Source organism: Periplaneta americana, chromosome 1 (genome assembly GCF_040183065.1).
Source record: "Periplaneta americana isolate PAMFEO1 chromosome 1, P.americana_PAMFEO1_priV1, whole genome shotgun sequence".
In the NCBI taxonomy this organism is placed as follows: domain Eukaryota; kingdom Metazoa; phylum Arthropoda; class Insecta; order Blattodea; family Blattidae; genus Periplaneta; species Periplaneta americana.
Genome location: NC_091117.1, coordinates 12962584 through 12976915, shown reverse-complemented (window position 1 = coordinate 12976915; position 14332 = coordinate 12962584). Strand labels below are relative to the sequence as shown.

At 38.0% G+C, this 14332-nt stretch overlaps 1 non-coding gene across 1 annotated transcript; it reads left to right on the top strand.

Annotated features, from left to right (window-relative positions):
• Nucleotides 1-3711: 3711 nt before the first annotated feature.
• Nucleotides 3712-3783, top strand: TRNAH-GUG (transfer RNA histidin (anticodon GUG)). Its single transcript has one exon. It is a non-coding gene; the product is annotated as a tRNA-His (tRNA).
• The last annotated feature ends 10549 nt before the right edge of the window (nucleotides 3784-14332 follow it).

Sequence of the window (14332 nt, the reverse complement as noted above, 5' to 3'; positions counted from 1 at the left end):
TTATTAGGAAAGGTATTTTTCCTATCGTAAATGGTGATCCTTTTCGTATTCCTCGGGAAATTTCGAATCTTACCCAAGACGCCTAAAGAATCTTATTTCCTAACCAACTTTATATCGTACTGTCAGTCATTCTAGTGCCTAGAAAGAATCCACATCAACGGAAAGGAGGACAGATGGGGAGAGAAGAATTTTTCAGGGAATGGTGTGAAAGGGACATTATTAGCACTTTCGATCAGTTTCAAAGTGATGTTCAGGAAATAAGTGTGGTTTCATTTATGACTGTTGTTTAAGGTGACTGTTATTTTCTTAAATATGAAAGATGACAGTGTAGAAGAAATTCTGTCATTAATAACTATACAAAGGTGTTGAACGAGAGAAAAACATTTCAAACCAATTATCGAGAAAAGTGAAAAGAAGTCATGAAGAGTTAGGCCTAAGCCTAAAAGTGACAAAACATGAAGAATTGAAATTCAAGACGAATTAGGCTAAGGACCCTAGACTGTCAACATCCATCTATTAAAATATAAAATATAAGCTGATTTATTATTATTATTATTATTATTATTACTACTACTACTACTACTACTACTACTACTACTACTACTACTACTACTACTACTACTACTACTACTAGTAGTAGTAGTAGTATTAGTAGACTTTGTAGGCCTAATATTGGCTGACCTTGTTTAATTGTGTTATTATGTGTTAACCTTTTGTATGCCCAACAACTATTAGTGAATGTCTGCATATACTGCAGTAACTTGTACGGAGTTCAGGGTATGATTTTCAACTTACTGAAAAGTGTTTTCAAGCTTCGTTTGCACTGTCAGTTCATAACTTCATAGCAATGTGTTTCTACTCGTACCGTACTTATCTTATTGTCTTGCCTTTGAAATTGAACCTAATATTGCTCATAAATTAACTCTGGACGTTCATTTAAGACAAAAGTTAGTAATTCAACTTCAGAAATACGAAAAATTTAAGTATTTTGATATAGCCTAAAGATATGGCGGAATCATCTATATAAATGGAAATGGTTGGACCTCTACGGCGGCCATCTTTTTTTCTATATTAAGGTCTGAGTATTGGAGACGGTCTTGCTTTACTCATGCAACATACAACTCCACTGTTACCAACATCTCAACATAAAAATTTACCATCTAATAGAAAATGTCTCACTGTCCTCCCTGTCTTACTGTACCCACTTCTCCCGTACTTCTCTTGCTAGATGCACGTGCGTCGTCTACTTAAAAACTCCAGCAATACTTAATCTTGTAGGCAGGCCGCAGTTGGGGTTTTTCTCGGGGTTCTTCTGTTCTTCCTCATATTAGATATCTACATCATTCCGTCAATATTTCTCCATTTCGTCATCATTCCATGGCATTCCCCGATCTCCGGCTGGAGACGCACGGAGGGAGCTGGCGTAGAGATGAGTGGGGTGGCTTGCTCGAAACCTGAGTACGCAGCGAACCTTAGTGTAGTCAGCCGGTGTGGGTTTGGGAATGCGCATAGCTTCAATGCTGGGCCATAGTGTCCCCTCTCGTAAATTCCATTCCGTAATCTTGTAGCCTAGTGTTGCTTATGATTAGGTTTTTCTCCGGAGCAGTTGTTTGCGCGCTTTCATTCGGAGTCCTCCGGTTACCTCCGATTGATGCCGCGCAGGTTGTACAGGGACATCATTCTGTTTTTACTAACATTTTTTATATTAACCTGATTATACCTTTAGAGAACCAGAAACACAGTGTGCTACCCCCTTCCACGACTGTAGTTCGATGATACTGGCGCAAAACACAAACAAATCACTCTAATAGGTATAGGAAGGAAGAAAAGTAATTCATCCACTTACGTAAACTAGGAAATATCGCGATTTTGAGTTCGAAAATTTTCGTTAGGTTTGTGTTTAATCAAAATGAAGTACTGTATTAAGAATAAGTGTTTTTACTCACGAACTGAGTTATCCACGCGAAAGTATTCGTTATGCAGTGTATATTATACTGTCTACAGCACATTAGCTTACAATGTAGAGAAATAAGTTAAATTGAAAAATAATCATAATATGAATATTTAAACACATTTTTGGAAATGGTGGCCGTTCATTTGGATACAGGCTTCAGTTCTTTTGTGCATATTATCGCACTAGGCTATAGCCTATTGCATCTAATTCCAATTGCCAGTTTCGTCCTTCGTACTAGTAACTCATGTTGAAATAATTCTGTACGTACTCAATAAAAAGTACCTTACGTACTGTAAATTCAATCTTCACTTCTGCCCGATCCCCACAGATAAAATTACTCAGACATGCTATCTACTGTCCGTCCAAGTGGTTATGCCGCAGGATCGTAGAAAGGGGGCAAATCACGTGACAGTTAATTACTTAACGAGGCCCTTTTATTTAAGTTATTTAAAACAGTTGTTTAATATTACATAAAGTCCAATTCCTAACAGAAATTAATGTTTTCAGAAAAGAGCCCAGCTTTTACAGAGGGACGAACAGAAGCGGGGGGAGGGGAATAGGGATGCGACGTAGGCAAACGGACAGTACCTGTGCGAAAATATGATTAAATATTGAAAGCTCTTTCGTCACTGGAAAACGCGAACATATTTCTGGAACGTACTATAGCCTACTCACTAACTCAGTGCTGTTTAATATATGCAGCCTTGGTTCTGTGTGGAGGACAGTTGGAACTTCATTAGTAGAAGGGGTGGGAGTGAAGGACATTCAGAAACTCAGATACAATAAAAATTGAAGTAAAAATAAAATGATGTCCCTGTATATGTGCCGTGGCGCAGACATACACTTTCCGCTGAGCATTCCTTTAATCGGATCAGGCGTGATTCGAGTCCGCTGACGTCCGCGTATCTTTTAAAATAAGTTGTAATTTGTTGTTGTTTAATCTCTCTTTTATGTTTATCTGTCTCTCTTTCTTCGGCTCTTTTTTTCTTCTTCTTTTGCTTGAAGTGCTAAGTTAGCTGACAGATTTTTTTCTAGTTTTGAAATTCATAGTATATGTGGAAAGGCGTATTAGTTTTATGTCATTGATCAAATTAATAACATTACATCTAACTGCAAAACTAACGCAGAAGTAAAGCTTTTCAGTAGCTAATGTAAACATTTATACTGTACTGTACTATATGCGTGATTTAAGACGGCGCTTATTCCGTCGGATCCCGGCCAACTAGTCACTCACATCGAGTGCACATCAGCACATGTGTGGACTTCGGTCCTGCGTTCATAGACATCTATGACGTAGTGCAGAGGGCGGCCACTAGAGGGAACCCAAGAGTTGGAGCTTAATCTGAGACGATTCTAACCGGCGTCGGAGTTGTATCCGGTGTGGCTTAGTGGATAAAGCATCAGCACGTAGAGCTGAAAACCCGGGTTCAAATCCCGGCGCCGGAGAGAATTTTTCTCCGTTCCACTACTCTTTCATCGTATGATGACGCAGAATATCTGCATGGAAATATCATATGTACTTCGGTACATTAAAATAATATATGTGATATGCGTAAATCACTTCGTGATTTAAGACGGCGCTTATTCCGTCGGATCCCGGCCAACTAGTCACTCATAACGAGTGCACCTCAGCACATGTGTGGACTTCAGTCCTTCGTTCATAGACATCTATGACGTAGTGCAGAGGGCGACCACTAGAGGGAACCCAAGAGTTGGAACTTAAAACTGAGACGATTCTGTCCTGCGCCGGGGTGGTATCCGGTGTGGCTTAGTGGATAAAGCATCAGCACGTGGAGCTGAAAACCCGGGTTCAAATCCCGGCGCCGGACAGAATTTTTCTCCGTTCCATTACTCTTTCATCGTATGATGACGCAGAATATCTGCATGGAAATATCATATGTACTTCGGTACATTAAATAATATATATCAATATTTTAATCTAAACCAGAGCTGGGCAGCAAAAGCGGATTATACTCTCTCACGGGGGGCCATATGATTTCTCTGCATCCCCTTTCTTCTCCGCCGAACACCGCGCAGCGTTGATTCAGTGACGGATAATATTAAGAGTCCCCGTTTAGAGACTGGTTCCGCTCCCGATGCCCAGCCCTGATCTAAACAGTAAAATATAACTCAAGTTGTTTTTTAAATATTTCGTATGTTTGTTATTTTCTCGAATGGTACGTTTTAGAGAAATTTCAAGACCTTTTTTCTATACTGTGGGCCTTTCGGAACAATACCACTTAAATAATTTAAAAAGAAATCGTATCAGATGTTTTGCGTAATTATTTTTGTCGGCGCTTTCGTCAAGTTCGCGATTGTGCGATCGCACTTCAAATGGTCTAACAAATTCGAAGTTCCACCACTCTTAGAGTAAATTCGCCACAAAATTTACAGCGTACGACTTTATTATTAACTTCTTACTTACTTACTGGCTTTTAAGGAACCCGGAGGTTCATTGCCGCCCTCACATAAGCCCGCCATCGGTCCCTATCCTGAGCAAGATTAATTCAGTCTCTACCATCATACCCCACCTCCCTTAAATCCATTTTAATATTATCTTCCCATCTACGTCTCTGCCTCCCTAGAGGTCTTTTTCCCTCCAGCCTCCCAACTAACACTCTGTATGCATTTCTGGATTCGCCCATACGTGCTACATGCCCTGCCCATCTCAAACGTCTGGATTTAATGTTCCTAATTATGTCAGGTGAAGAATACAATGCGTGCAGTTCCGGGTTTGTGTAACTTTCTCCATTCTCCTGTAACTTCAACCGTCTTAGCCCCAAATATTTTCCTAAGCACCTTATTCTCAAACACCCTTAACCTATGTTCCTCTCTCAAAGTGAGAGTCCAAGTTTCACAACCATAAAGAACAACTGGTAATATAGCTGTTTTATAAATTCTAACTAAGATTTTTTGACAGCAGACTGAATGATAAAAGCTTCTCAACCGAATAATAACAGGCATTTCCCATATTTATTCTGTGTTTAATTTCCTCCTGACTGTCATTTATATTTGTTACTGTTGCTCCAATATATTTGAATTTTTCCACCTTTCTAAAGGATAAATTTCCAATTTTTATATTTCCATTTCGTACAATATTCTCGTCACGAGACATAATCATTTACTTTGTCTTTTCGGGATTTACTTCCAAACCTATCTCTTTACTTGCTTCAAGTAAAATTCTCGCGTTTTCCCTAATCGTTTGTGGATTTTCTCCTAACATATTCACGTCATCCGCATATACAAGCAGCTGATGTAACCCGTTCAATTCCAAACCCTCTCTGTTATCCTGGACATTCCTAATGGCATACTCTAGAGCAAAGTTAAAAAGTAAAGGTAATAGTGCATCTCCTTGCTTTAGCCCACAGTGAATTGGAAATACATTTGACAGAAACTGACCTATACGTACTCTGCTGTAAGTTTCACTGAGACACATTTTAATTAATGGAACTAGTTTCTTGGGAATACCAAATTCAATAAGAATATCATATAAAACTTCTCTCTTAACCGAGTCATACGATAACCTATCACTGATAAATTCGACCTTTTTTACTGCTGATTTTATTCTTTTATGAATAAAGAATCCTGTTCCTAATTGGTGATTATCGTTTCCTTCCCCATAATACAACAAATAATAACTAAATTAAAGAATTTTCATGCGACGGATATCCGATTTTGTGCCATGTTATTCCACTCCAACTACACAGTCCGTACGCGCTGGTCACCCTTGAGCTATCGCTTCGCTCCGAACCACCGCATCCCTCCGTATGTCCCCTGTTCCACCTACGGTAGTACCGGAGATCACCGGTGGAGAGCTTTATTCGTAATCTCCGATTCCTCCGCGGTAGTAGTCACTCCGATGAGCAGCACTATTGTAGCCTCTGGGACAAAATACGGTCCCTAGTAATGATAATAGTGTAGCCTAACTATAAATAGGAACGCAGCTTGGCAAATGACAGAGTATAGTACCGATTGCAGCGTCATTTCTCCCGGAAATGGCTGCGCTATGACACGCAGGCCGCGGTCCGTGAAGCCTGCTTCCCGCGGAATGCCCGTCCGGTACGAGCGACGAGATGTCTTCAGAACAGAACGCAGTCAGCGGGTTGGAAAATCAGGGCACAAAGGTGCGTCAGCCGCAACGCAGGCCTGTGGCCGCGAATTCACTGCAGCCTGGCGCTTTGTGAGCGGGGAACAATGCGGGGGACGAATTGGAAGCTTCTCGTGCGCGCGCGCACACACTTGAGCAATATGCTCTAATGTCAAAACCATCGGAATTAAGTAGATAATATGCAAATTATAACTAGGGACAGTAGTAGCCTATTAGTATTATAAAACGAAGTGTTGTGTAAAATTTTGGCTCGATAAATGAAGACGGGATATGGTGATCAAGAAAAAATAAGGGAGAAAGCAGATCCTTATCTACTGAACCAGATATAATAGCAATAGATACAATAAATAATGTTAAAATGTTCAATCTTATGACTTATCAATTTAATATTAACATTTGTTAATAACTACATGTTAAATAATGTCCTAAACGTTTTCGCCTTTTACGGCATCGTCAGATAAGATTTGCTTCTTACTTACTTACAAATGGCTTTTAAGGAACCCGCAGGTTCATTGCCGTAATCGATCCCTATCCTGAGCAAGATTAATCCAGTTTCTATCATCATATCCTACCTCCCTCAAATCCATTTTAATATTATCCTTCCATCTATGTCTCGGCCTCCCCAAATGTCTTTTTCCCTCCGGCCTCCCAACTAACACTCTATATGCATTTCTGGATTCGCCCATACGTGCTACATGCCCTGCCCATCTCACACGTCTGGATTTAATGTTTCTAATTATATCACGTGAAGAATACAATGCGTACAGTTCTGCGTTGTGTAACTTTTTCCTTTCTCCTGTAACTTCATCCCTCTTAGCCCCAAATATTTTCCTAAGCACCTTATTCTCAATCATGCTTAATCTCTTTTCCGCTCTCAAAGTGAGAGTCCAAGTTTCACATCCATACAGAACCACCGGTAATATAACTGTTTTATAAATTCTAATTTCGAGATTTTTTGACAGCAGACTAGATGACAAAAGCTTCTCAACCGAATAATAACAGACATTTCCCATATTTATTCTGTGTTTAATTTCCTCCATGAGTATCATTTATATTTGTTACTGTTGCTCCCAGGTAGCCTATTTGAATTTTTCCACCTCTTCAAAGGACATATATTTTTTTTTAATTTTCATTTCGTACAATATTCTCGTCACGAGACATAATCACATTCTTTGTATTTTCGGGATTTACTTCCAAACCTATCTCTTTCCTTGCTTCCAGTGAAATTCCCGTACTTTTCCTAATCGTTTGTGGATTTTCTCCTAACATATTCACGTCATCCGCATAGACAAGAAGGTGATGTAATCCATTAAATTCCAAACACTGTTAGCCTGAACTTTCCTAATGGCATATTCTACAGCGGTCCACACCTGTGGAGTAACGGTTAGCACGGCTGGCCGCGAAACCAGGTGGCCCGGGTTCGATTCCCGGTCGGGGCAAGTTACCTGGTTGAGGTTTTTTCTGGGGTTTTCCCTCAACCCAATTTGAGCAAATGCTGGGTAACTTTCAGTGCTGGACTCCGGACTCATTTCACTGGCATTATCACCTTCATATCACTCAGACGCTAAATAACCTGAGATGTTGATACAGCGTCGTAAAATAACCTACTTAAAAAATATTCTACAGCGAAGTTAAAAAGTAAAGGTGATAGTGTAACTCCCTGCTTTAGCCCGCAGTGAATTGGAAAAGCATCAGATAGAAACTGACCTATACGGACTCTGCTGTACGTTTCACTAAGACACATTTTAATTAATCGAACTAGTTTCTTGGGAATACCAAATTCAATAAGAGTGTTATATAAAATTTCTCTCTTAATCAAGTCATATGCCTTTTTAGAAATCTATGAATAACTGATGTTCTGTACCATTATACTCCCATTTTTTCTCAAATATCTGTCGAATACAAAAAATCTGATCAATAGTCCATGTATTACGCCTAAAACCACACTAATGATCCCCAATAATTTAATCTATGTACGGAGTTATTAGTAATATTCTAGACTACGGCATACTGACCGCTTGATTGCTCCTAAGTGTCCACCTCAAACAGCCAGGAGAAGGAGTTTCATTCCGAACTCTGATATTGCACGGCGTTGCTGTGTGACATATTGAAGGCGGCGTCTCCGTCTATAAGTATGAATCTTTCGCCTCTTGGTCCGCTTTTCGTATTTTGATCGCAATTAGAACTGGAAATCGTCTGCCAAAGTCAACCCTCAAGGCTGAGGCCTGGTCTTAGGGCTTAAAAGTAACACTATTAAATATCTCACTTCACCTATTACAGAAGGATGGATGGAAGCAATTTAACATGGAAAAATGGAGGAATGAATACATGTATAGACTGAAGGAGGGATAAATGCATTCTTACATGGACGGACGGAAGGATGGATGAATTCCTACATGCATAAACGGATGGATTGATGGATGGATGGATGGATGGATGGATGGATAGATGGATGGATAGTAGGAATGATGGATGCATTCAGCTCCCCACTACTATATGCACAACACAATGTCAATACGGCGGTTGCTGTCGTCTGCGATACAACGAACTTTTCTGTTGATTTTCGAGTTCGTCATTTTTTCCGGTTATTATATGCTTATTTAAACTGTGTTAACTCTCGCTAGTGGTTTTATATTTTATTTCATCCGTCTTAGTATTTATTTTATTATTGTAAATATTTTTGTTTTATCACTATTATTATTATTATTATTATTATTATTATTATTATTATTATTATTATTATTATTATTAATGAATTATTTTGTATTACAATCTTTGTATCATTTCTGTCACGATTATTCTAATTATTATTATTATTATTATTATTATTATTATTATTTATATCATCAGCATTATTATTTGAACCCTGTAAAATTTATGTAGACTACTGGACTGTACCCGAGCACGAGCATATGCTCATTTCGGGTATCTATTCATATGTATTCAATTCAAATGTAAATTGTAAATAAATTTGAAATTTGAAAATTCTTGCATGTACGGACGGGAGGATAGGTGAATTTTCACGCATTACATGCAATTCTATATGCATAAGTGGACGGATAAATTCTTGCACCATCGAATAGATGAATTCTTAAATAGACGGATGGATTGATGGATAAATGCATTCTTATGTGGATGGATGATTGGATTGATACATGGATGGCTACGGATGCATGCATTCGTGTATGGATCCTGCATGGGTGGATGGACGGATTGATGAATTCTTGTATGCATGGATGGATGATTCATTCTTGACTGGACGGACGGAGGGATGGATGAATTATTGCATGCATGAATGGAACCGTGGGTGCATTGTTACGTGGACGGACGGCGGGATGGATGCATTCTTGCATTGGCGGGCGTATATACATTCTTGCATGAATGATGGATGAATTCTTGCATGAACGTATGAATGAATTTTTACGCGGACGGATGGCTGACTTTTTATGGACGGATGGATGAATTAATGCATGAACGAATGGATAACGTCTTGTCGGATGGATGCATGCATATTTCAATTGACGAAGAAGTGAATGAATACATAGAGTTTCTTCTATTTTCTCGGGTTGTTGGCCGTTTAAAGAGACCATGGAACTGCACACGAAAAAGTTGTACGAACTATACTTGCACTATACAGATGTATTTTTGCAAGGATGTCAGATGTGCGGATGGATACATACTTGCATTCATGGACAGCTCGGTGCATACTTGTATGGAAGTACAGACGAAAAGATGGTTGAACCTCTGACAGAAATTTCTGTATCAATATAAGATTTAAGGAGTCAGTTGAGATCGGTTACCACAGTTTAAATGTCACTACTACACGATTCCTGCATTTCTCACCATCATGACTACCATAATTTTATTGTAGTCTTCATGAAACTCGTCGCACTGTGTCCGCAGTGAGTTCAGACCTCAACTCTCCCACAGTGCCCTTCGATACACCGAGGCTCTAAGAGAGAAAGAAAAGTTGAATTGCAGTCGATGAGGCAGACAAAAGTGGCGGCCGGCGGACTAGCACGCGGCGGCACCCTGTAGCATTGTTGTCTCTCAACAATAGAAACACATCGCAGTTGTCTTAAGCTCGCGGTGTCGGTCTCCCGCGGCGCGGGGAAGTCTATTGATTTTGCTTCCCCTCCGTCTCTCGCTCTCTGTCGTTTTTGTTTTCTTCGTTGTCAACGCCTCGTAATCTGCTGCCGGATTAATTTGTCGTCAGCTACGAATTTTTGTTTAACGAATCCGCAGCCTAATTGACTGGATTGCAGGCGCCACCTGATGCGAAGTTACTAATTGGAGGAGCAAGAAATTCCGCAGGTCGACTGCGTGCCACTCTGATTAATCTGCTCGCAGACCCCTCCCACGCAGCTTCCTTGCTGAAGGGACTGAAGTTCGAATACTGGAGTATACCTTCGTTGTTTTCGTTACGATGTCCGCATTCTTCATTTTCTTCTTTATATTAGTGATCGTTGTTTCAGGTATCATTTGCCTATTCGTAATTTTTCGCCATATACTCATAAGTGTATTCGTTATTATTTTCGCTTACGTCATTTTTCGTCATTATATGGTATCTGTATTCTTTAACATTTTACATACATAATTTTTCTTCATTATATTAGTCATCGTTGTCGTTATCATTTTTGTATTCGTCGTTTTTTGTAATTATATTAATCATCGATTATGTATTATGTTTGTATTCGTCACTTTTCATCACATAGGCTATTTATCGTTGTATTCGTTATTTTTGTATTCGTCACTTTTCGTCACATAGGCTATTCATCGTTGTATTCGTTATTTTTGTATTCGTCACTTTTCGTCACATAGGCTATTCATCGTTGTATTCGTTATTTTTGTATTCGTCACTTTTCGTCACATAGGCTATTCATCGTTGTATTCGTTATTTTTGTATTCCTCACTTTTCGTCACATAGGCTATTCATCGTTGTATTCGTTATTTTTGTATTCGTCACTTTTCGTCACATAGGCTATTCATCATTGTATTCGTTATTTTTGTATTCGTCACTTTTCGTCACATAGGCTATTCATCATTGTATTCGTTATTTTTGTATTCGTCACTTTTCGTCACATAGGCTATTCATCGTTGTATTCGTTATTTTTGTATTCGTCACTTTTCGTCACATAGGCTATTTATCGTTGTATTCGTTATTTTTGTATTCGTCACTTTTCGTCACATAGGCTATTCATCGTTGTATTCGTTATTTTTGTATTCGTCACTTTTCGTCACATAGGCTATTCATCGTTGTATTCGTTATTTTTGTATTCGTCACTTTTCGTCACATAGGCTATTCATCGTTGTATTCGTTATTTTTGTATTCGTCACTTTTCGTCACATAGGCTATTCATCGTTGTATTCGTTATTTTTGTATTCGTCACTTTTCGTCACATAGGCTATTCATCGTTGTATTCGTTATTTTTGTATTCGTCACTTTTCGTCACATAGGCTATTCATCGTTGTATTCGTTATTTTTGTATTCCTCACTTTTCGTCACATAGGCTATTCATCGTTGTATTCGTTATTTTTGTATTCGTCACTTTTCGTCACATAGGCTATTCATCGTTGTATTCGTTATTTTTGTATTCGTCACTTTTCGTCACATAGGCTATTCATCGTTGTATTCGTTATTTTTGTATTCGTCACTTTTCGTCACATAGGCTATTCATCATTGTATTCGTTATTTTTGTATTCGTCACTTTTCGTCACATAGGCTATTCATCATTGTATTCGTTATTTTTGTATTCGTCACTTTTCGTCACATAGGCTATTCATCGTTGTATTCGTTATTTTTGTATTCGTCACTTTTCGTCACATAGGCTATTCATCGTTGTATTCGTTATTTTTGTATTCGTCACTTTTCCTCACATAGGCTATTCATCGTTGTATTCGTTATTTTTGTATTCGTCACTTTTCGTCACATAGGCTATTCATCGTTGTATTCGTTATTTTTGTATTAGTCACTTTTGGTCACATAGGCTACTCATCGTTGTATTCGTTAAATCGTCACTTTTCGTCATTATGATTCATAGTTGTATTCGTTATCATTTTTATATTCGTCACGTTCCATAATTAAATTATTGATCGTTATATTCGTTATCATTTTCGCATTCGTCATAGTTTTGTAATTATATTAATCATCATGGATTATATATTATCATTTTTGTTTTCTTCACTTTTCGTCATTATTATATTATTCATTGTTGTGTTCGTTACCATTTTTATATTTGCCACTTACCATAATTAGGCTATATTATTGATCACTGCATTTGTTATCATTTTTGTATTCGTCAGTTTTCGTCAGTGTTATGTTATCCATAGTTGTATTCGTTGTCATTTTCGCATTCGTAGTATTTCGTCATCATTCTATTAATTTTCTTGTGCCATATTAGTCATGGTATTCTTTATTATTTTCTTCACCATTGTACTCGTTATTACTGCTGTATTCGTAATTTTTTCACATCATTATATTAGTTATCGTATTCTGTATCATTTTGTATTCGCAATTTTCGTTGTCACTTATTAGTTATCGTACTTCATTATTTTCGTAACTGTCATTTTTCGTAATTATGTTACCCATTATTTTTGTATGCGTTCTTTCTTTACATAATTATATTAGTCATCGCTATATTCGTATTTTTCGACATATTAGTCACAGTAAAAGGTAAAGGTATCCCCGTAACATGCCATGAAGGCACTTGGGGGGCATGGAGGTAGAGCCCCATGCTTTCCATGACCTCGGCACTAGACTGAGGTGGTGTGGTCGGCACCACGCTCTGACCGCCTTTTACCCCCGGGAAAGACCCGGTACTCAATTTTTTATAGAAGGCTGAGTGAACCTTGGGGCCGTTCTGAAAGTTTGGCAACGAGAAAAAATCCTGTCACCACCATTAGTCACAGTTGTATTCCTTATTATTTTTTTATATTCGTTATATTTCGTCATCATTATATTATCGTTGTATTCTTTATATTTTCGTATTCGTCCCTTTTGTTATATTAGCCATTGTTGTATTCGTTATCATTTTTGTATTCGTTTCGTTATACTATATTATTCATCGTTGTATTCTTTATGATTATATTCATCATGTTTCATCATTACATTAGTAATCGTTGTACCCAGTAGGCGTACCATTGTGTATCCGTAGCCTAATATGTCATCATAGTTCTATTTGTTATCATTAAATTTTTGATTCGTCATTTTTCGTCATAGGAGATACCTATCGTCGAATTCGTTATTTTCGTATTTGTCACTTTTTATAGACCTCATTATAGTATTTCTGCTCTTATTCATCATCGCTATATTCTTCGTCATTCTCGCCTTCATTCTATTCGTCATCATTTTCGTATTTGTCATTTTTCATCATTTATTGTCACAGTTGTATCCGTCATATTCATCACTTTTCGTTGTTATATTCGTCATTTTTGTTTTCATCATTTTCGTATTCGTCATTTTTCGTCATTGTATTTATTTTAATCGTTATATTCGTCATCGTTATATCCATAATCATTTTTGGTCTTCATATTCGTCGTCACCATTCTGGTTGTCATGATTTTCGTATTTGTCGCTAGAAATAGAGATGTTCCTTGCAATCGTTGTACGTAGTCATTTTTGTATTCGTATTTTAATGGTCATTATATTTGTCATTGTATTCATAATTAATATTTTTTCTTGTAATCGACGTTGTGATATTAATGGTCATCATTATATTCCTCGCATCGTTACATTCGTCATTGTTTTCGTCGTCTTTACCACCGTTGTAATCTTCGTCATAACCTGGTGTGGAGTAACGGTCACCACGTCTGGCCGCGAAACCAGGTGGCCCGGGTTCGATTCCCGGTCGGAAAAAAAAACCTGGTTGAGGTTTTTCCCGGGGTTTCCCCTCAATCCAATATGAGCAAATGCTGGGTAACTTTCAGTGTTGGACCCCGGACTCATTTCACCGGCATTATCTCCTTCATCTCATTCAGAAGCTAAATAACCTAAGATGTTGATAAAGCGTCGTAAAATAACCTACTAACCTACTGGTCATAACCGAATCCCTGTCGCTAGGTAATTTAAATCGTAAGTTGGTCCGCCGTTTCGATTTCTTTATAGTTATTCAAAATCTCATGGATGTAGTCCCATCCGTTTTCTCTTTTCAATTGGTAATTCTATATTTTACCATCTTGTTTGGAAATTATTGTAATCGATTGTTATCGATAAATTTATACAGGGTGTAACTAAAATGTATGTCAAAACTTTAGGGACATATTCCTATTAC